Below are 6924 nucleotides of genomic sequence, written 5' to 3'. Positions count from 1 at the left end.
CACACACACACACACACACATACACACACACACACAGAGAGTAGTGGTGCCCGCAGAGTCTGCATGAACTGCCTGAGTGTAGAGATTGAAGACCATGCCTGCCTCTTCCTAAGCATTTCTGTCTCTGGTACAGACAGTATTAGAAAAAAAAAAAAACACATTCATTCCAATTTCTTCCCTAGATATTGTCCCAACTTCACCATATGAAATAGAGTATATGACATGTCCTACTACCAACTCTATGAAACTTAAGGAAGATACAACTCTGCCACATATATGTAATATGGAAATCACAGCAATTAAAACAACTGTCCATTGTTAATTTATCAGCTATTTTGAGATTTCTCATTTGTTACTTTTTGTTTGTGCCTAGCTGCTCTGAGTGAAAGTTACATTTCCAAGAGAAAATCATAGCACAAATAAAAATTTATAAAGGGAAACTTCTGTCAGAAATTCACTCTCATTGGTTATCACGTATCATATACTCTTCTTGTCACGTATCATATACTCTTTCTATCTATTGGTTATCCATTGCCATAATAGTACCTGTAACATGACCACAGTTCACGGAGGCACATAATAAGCATTTGCAGCTTGTGTGTCCAGGTCCCGCGGGCTGACTACATCGCTGTGGTGCTGGTGGCTGGGCTTCCTTACATGTGTGGAATTGGCTTGTTGTATGCTTATCAGTCTGGCTGGGTCTCGGGAAAATTGGCTTGGTTCCACACACCTGTTATTCTGTAGAAGTGAAGCTAGGCACACCTTTATGGAGATGGTACAGAAGGCAAAAGGACAAATTGAAACCTGAGGTTTTTAAAAATCTAGGCTCAGAATTGCACATTATGACACACTTTATTGCCCAATTCAGGTCAGCTATCTGAGCCATAGTAAGAGAGGCTGCTACAAATAAATGACAAAGAGCAGAGATTTAGGGAAGGGTAAGAACTTGAGAACTGTTTGATGGCTAGCCTTTGGGAAAGATGCCATGATTTAGTTTTAACAATTAAGTGCCTAGGTTCTTCTCAGAAAATATAGAATTTTAAAGGAGGATTTGAGAACCTTCTCTGTAAGAATATTGCTTGCTACCATGCTACAGGCAGTAATGGGATACAGCCTTTATCTCAGATCCGAGCTAGATCTTAAGCTAAATTTTTAAGCCATTCGCCCATTTGATGGTGAACTGAAGATGTTGTTGCAATATTATTTAATACTTGTGTTGTATGACTCCCAGGACTAGAAAGGAAAGTAGCCTTGCAGGAGTTTTGATGGGAAGAAGGTACAGAGCTCCAGCGTGGTTTTTCTACTGAGTGATCCAGCCCTTGACACATGATGACTCATGCCTCATTTATTGCCTAAAGTGAGTCAGATGGCTGTACCTAGTTAGAATGAGAGGGTATTACAAACTTGAGTGGCAAAAAAGAATACAGGGAAAGATGAAGAAAGGGGACCCTTTCCCCCTCCTGCCATTTTGTTCCCACTGGAATACTCTGACCTTTTAGGTTTAACCACCTTCTTTGGGTCTTCATACCTAACATAAAGTCTTCTCTTGGTTTTGGGATTAGGATTGGACCCAGAGCCTTTCCATTGAACTACATCCCCAGTCATTTTTTATTTCTTAATTAGACTTAGTCTCTGTAAATCATGAAGCTTCCCAGGGTAGGTTCAAACTTGGGATCCTCCTGTATCAGCTTCCCAGAGTGCTGAGATTAACAGGCATGTGCCACTATGACAGGTCATTGAAGAGTTTTATTAATATTGTCTAATCACAGGGTCTCAGTTCTTTAGAGGTCATTTTTTATTTTATTTTTTGTCTTTTAGAGACAGGGTCTCACTATGCAGTTCAGGCTGGTCTTGAACTCACTTTGAAGTCCAGGCTGGCCTTGAACTCCCAACGATCCTCCTGCCTCATCCTCCCAAGTACTGAGATTATAGGCCTGCGCCACCACACCTGGCTAGAGGTTAGGTTTTTAATTAACAAACTGATCCAGATAAGTAGTATACCTGTATACATTTCTAATTTTGCAGTTTATACATAAAAGATTCTGTGGGGATTTTTTTCCCTCAAAGTCAAACATACTTATCACCTGTGGGTCTTGTTACAATGCAAACTCTGACTTGGTAGATTGTTAGAGAGAGTCCTGAGATTGTATATTTCTGTGAAGGTCCCAGGTGACAAGACCCTGCTGTACCATCACGGGTAAAACTTGGAGGAGCAAGACTGAAGTTCACCCAAAAACCTTTTGAATTTGCTAATGGTAATAAGTAGAAAGATTTAAAGGCAGAAAGCTCATTTTAAGGTTGAAAGGCATAAAATAGCTGTTCATTACAAATGGAAGAAAGGTTTTCTTAGCAAAACTATTATGCTCCCTTTTAAATGACATGTAGCCAAGTGGGAAAAGCATGTAGCAGAGATTCCCAGGAATTCTGCTCTGTGGTGAGGGAAGAGGTGGAGAAAAGGGATGTGGGGTGAGCCAAAGCTGCCAAGGCTGACGGTCAGTGCTGCTATTTTTCACCTGTGTCATGTGGGTCTGACTTGTGTAAGGAAGAGTGCTCTGCTGAATTTCCACAGTTGGAAGGAAGAAGGACTGGGATTGGCACCCCAGTGGTTTATGGGAATGAAGTGCGATGCACCATTAGGCCCACTGGGGCTCCCCTGAGAAGGGCCTTGGCACCGTGTAGGAGTAACGAACTGTGGAACATATTGAGCCAGGACATTGGGGATTGAAAAACAACCATGACATTCTCTCCAGACTGAGAGCTAAGTCTCCACAGGCAAAGAAGAGCTTAAACCCAGCCAGTCAGGAGTGGGGGGAGAGTGATAACGGAGACAGAGTGGTGTTTAGATTCATACTCACTCATTTTGAATTTTTTCTCTACCACTCACCAGCTGTGTGGCCTTAGGCAAGTTATTTAACTTTGATTTGTCTCATTTATTGCCATTTATGATAGGAAGGTAATACCTCCAAAATTCCATTAAGTTTTAAATAATTATGGTATATGCATGGGGTGAGTTCCACACATGCCATGATTTACGGATGCACTCTTAAAAGCTTGTATAAAGTGAGAAATCACCCAGGAAGATACATATGAATAATAGTAGTTGGCAAATGGGATTTAATATTCTTTTGTTAGGGCCTGTATTTGCAACCATTGCATTTCACTTTCCACATCATTCTCAGTGTTAACAATTCACTTTGATTTGGAGCACTTGTTTTACAAGTTATGATGATTTTGTTTGAAAAGTTATACAAAAAAATAAATAAATAAAAAGGGCCAGCCAAATAGCTCAGCAGATTAAAGCGCCTGCAAGCAGGTGCAGGGGCCAGGGGTTGGATCCCTGTGCCTGCCATGCTGCCCGCCCCCGCCCCCGCCGGGATGCACTGAGACAGCAATGGAGACTGGGCGTGGTGGCAAGCCTGTAATCCCAGCACTTGGGAGGCTGTAAACAGGAGAAACACTATAAGTCTGATCTAGTAGTGAGACCCTGTAGACCCTTCCCCCACCAAAAAAAAAAAAAAAAGAAAAGTTAAAAAGTAACCTGGGCACATAGTAGAGATGGGAGTAGAAGCCAGACATGGATATGGATTTGAGCTTTACTTTCAATTGAGTGCCATGGCTCAGGGCCAGTTACTTAAGTATTGAAATTATTGTTTTTTCTTATTCAAAAAAGAATGGGAATAAAGGGTTTATCACATACATTCAAAAATCAAATGAAATACTTAAAGATTGCTGACATTATCTTGTTCACAGATAATGAAGCAACAACTACTGTTATGCTGAACACTATCATTATGATGGTGTCTTGAAGTTATAATTTAGAGGGAATACTAATTTCCCTATCCAATTGTAGAACTTAAACAGATCATGCATTAATATATTTGTAGAAGTATGTATAAAATAGAAAAATAGACAGCATTTTTCTCCTGTGTTTTAACAACAGCAGCATCTTCAGACCTTCAACTGTGTTCCCTTTTCTTGAACATCCAGTGGGGGAAATACAGAGACAGTAATATCTGTTATGGTGATTTGGGAGAACACCCAACGCTATGTCTTCCTGCCATTACTAAGTCCTTAGTGAAGCACTGTGGGGACTCATTCACATCCACCCAGGGACACAGCAGGACAGGATAAACATCAGTACATTCCTGCTTGCTGCTGACTAGTACATTGGGAGGAAATGGAAAACCCATCTGAGATGTGCCAAAACACGGCTTAAATCAGCTCCTGTACCCTAAATAGCTACACTCTTTTTATCAATGACATCATCCAAAACAGTCAACAGCAGTTTGTTCAGACATCACTGGTGATCTCATCTGGGGCTAGGCAGTTATATAGTAAATAGTCTGAAACATTTTTAGATCCAAACATCTATTTCAGAATGGTCCATCAGAAGAAACATGAGTTTTCTTTCTGTGTATTTGAGAAATAGATTTCCATTAAAAATATCAAACTACCCAAAAGCTGACTTGTGAGGTTTGGAGAGAGGGGCCACCTGTATGTAAGTAACACAAATGAAGGCCGCCACTATTGTAACTTAGCTGCATTTACAACCCTTGACTTTTTTCTCTAGACTTCAAGGAGTAAGTGGGGTGTGTTCTTAGTTCTTAGTCCATGCAGATGTCATTAGCAAAGCATCTTCCAACCTAGGCCTTGGTAATCGCATTTATAAAATTGATGGTTGTATTTTAAAGGCTTTTGAAGGCTCACCTTACATAACCTAAGCCTTTTGAGCTATAACATTGCGTAAGCCATAGCCAGCTTCTCTGACTCAGATCCTGGCTTTCCCAGATCATGGTTGTGTGATCTTGAGCAGTTTACTAACCTCTCAGTACCTTTTAGTGCAGATGATAGCACCTACCTCAGAAGGGTGTTAAGAAAATTAAATTTGTATGAAGCATTTAGAATGGTGTTTGTCCATAGTAAACATGGTTAAAATCTGAGTATTGATTTTATGATACAATCAAGCCACAGGACATGGTATAATGAATGCAGGCCTGGCCCCTGTGGCACCAGGAAGCCCAGAGTAGAACTTGACGATTAGATCCTTCATTATTGCTCAGCAATGGACATCAGCATGGAGATGTGAATGCAGGAGTGACCACTGGAGAGCATTGGAACGCTGGTGTGGTGGTGCCCCTGAGAAAAGGGGGGAGCTTAAAATGTACAATGTCTGAAATAATAAAAAGAGTCACAGGGGGGCACACTATAGTTGAGCCTACTGGGGTTCCTTTTCATAATACAATGCTGCGTGGGAAGTCTCACAGTCAACTAAACAATCATTATACAAAAGGGCAGAAAATATAAACAAACCACACAGAAAAGAACCACTATATGAACTGGCCAGAAAACATTCACACAGGAGCCCAGCAGCCTGTTGCTGCTGGATAAGAATTTCACACAGTAGGATGACCAAATGCAGCACCTTGTCAGTGTGAGAAGGAGCTCTGCAATGCTACGCCCACACTCGCTGTGTCCCTGTGAACCTTACCTGTACCACTGATCTATTTTGGTGCCACCAAGCAGGCTACTAGGCACACCCATATGCCAAATGTCAGCACAACAGTGTTGTTACTTACTTGCATTTGGAAAGAATACTCTAGGCATTATGCGGTTAGCATCTATGATTTAACAGCCAAATAGTACTTTATGGTAGAATTTATTTCTTCTGAACTTCAGATGAGGAAGTTGAGATTTTCAGACAAAGGTCTAGAGTAGGTTTGAACCTAGATTTGTCTGGTTTCAGGGCTTGTGTGCTGTCTGATCTGTCCCATGTTCTCCCTAGGTTTGCCCAAGTTGTCACCTGCCCCAAAGATGTTGGCATAGTTGGCCATACAGGGCAGACCTGGCAGAGCGCCATGCCCAAGTTAGCAGGCATAGCTCACAGCACAGGAAAGCAAGCAGGCAGACCTAAAGCTTGAGGCCTTCTGGGTGTGGTGCAGAAGCATCTCTTGCCCTCACAGGGCATCTATAGAAGCCAGAGACACACACAGCACTTGATCAGTCAACCTGAAGCTCCAATCTGAAAGCCACAGATGAACTGAGAATGAGAGCATAAGAAGCCCAGATTCATAGCGAGTTCTCAGCGAGAAACTTTCTGACACCCATGGTTTAGTCCTTGAGCTGAAACTAGGAGTTTATTTATACCAGGTATACAAGGTATTTTGCTATTGATTTTTAATTTATGTATGTTTTGATCACATAATTTGAAGTACATGGAGATGTGCTATGTGGCTTAAAAAGAGGCAATATGATTGAAGATAATCTATATTTAGATAACTAGCATAGATTTTATAAACATTTAACAGAACACTAATAGTATTGCTCAAATCTTCTATATTTTGCCTTCATATTTTCAGTCTACACAGACTTGTAGATTTGTCTTTTTCTTCCTTTAACTGTTAGGTTTTGTCTCAGGTGCTTTGAGGCCCTAATGTTGGGCACAGGTGCAAGTCCAGGAACATCATAGCTTCCTAAACAAGACATAAATAAAGTCTTCAGACAAGATTTTATTAGATGGTGGATGGTTCCTTTTTATTGCCATATAAAAACCATTGTTATCCGTAGACATTTTGACTTCAGAATTTTTTCTGATATAAATGTTGCTAAACTAGTTTTGATTAGTATTAGTTTGACACATATTTTCTATACCTTCATTCTCAATCTGGTTTGTCATTATGTTTAATGGGTAGTTTATAAATGAGCACAGGGTTGTATATATTTTAATTTATTCTGAGATACTCTATCTTTAACATATATCTGGTATATCACCTGTTATCATCCTTTGACTTTTCCACATCATGATTTTTCTGTGGCCTTTTTTGTTGTCATTTTAGTGTTTATTTCCATTCTATATCTTTCTCTATGTTTAGGAAAGTTGTGTATTATGATTCTCTTCTTTTAGTGATATAGTTTTAGTATTAAATA

The 6924-nt window shown here is 40.3% G+C and overlaps 1 protein-coding gene across 1 annotated transcript in view; it reads left to right on the top strand.

The window, feature by feature from the left end:
• Tek (TEK receptor tyrosine kinase) overlaps window positions 1-6924 on the top strand; it is a 182391-nt gene that overhangs the window by 53959 nt on the left and 121508 nt on the right. The window lies entirely within an intron of this gene.

This window comes from Octodon degus, unplaced genomic scaffold, assembly GCF_000260255.1.
Source record: "Octodon degus isolate 3935 unplaced genomic scaffold, OctDeg1.0 scaffold00099, whole genome shotgun sequence".
Taxonomy (NCBI): Eukaryota; Metazoa; Chordata; class Mammalia; order Rodentia; family Octodontidae; genus Octodon; species Octodon degus.
The sequence above is the reverse complement of the archived record's forward strand: the minus strand, read 5'-3'. Positions and strand labels throughout refer to the sequence as shown.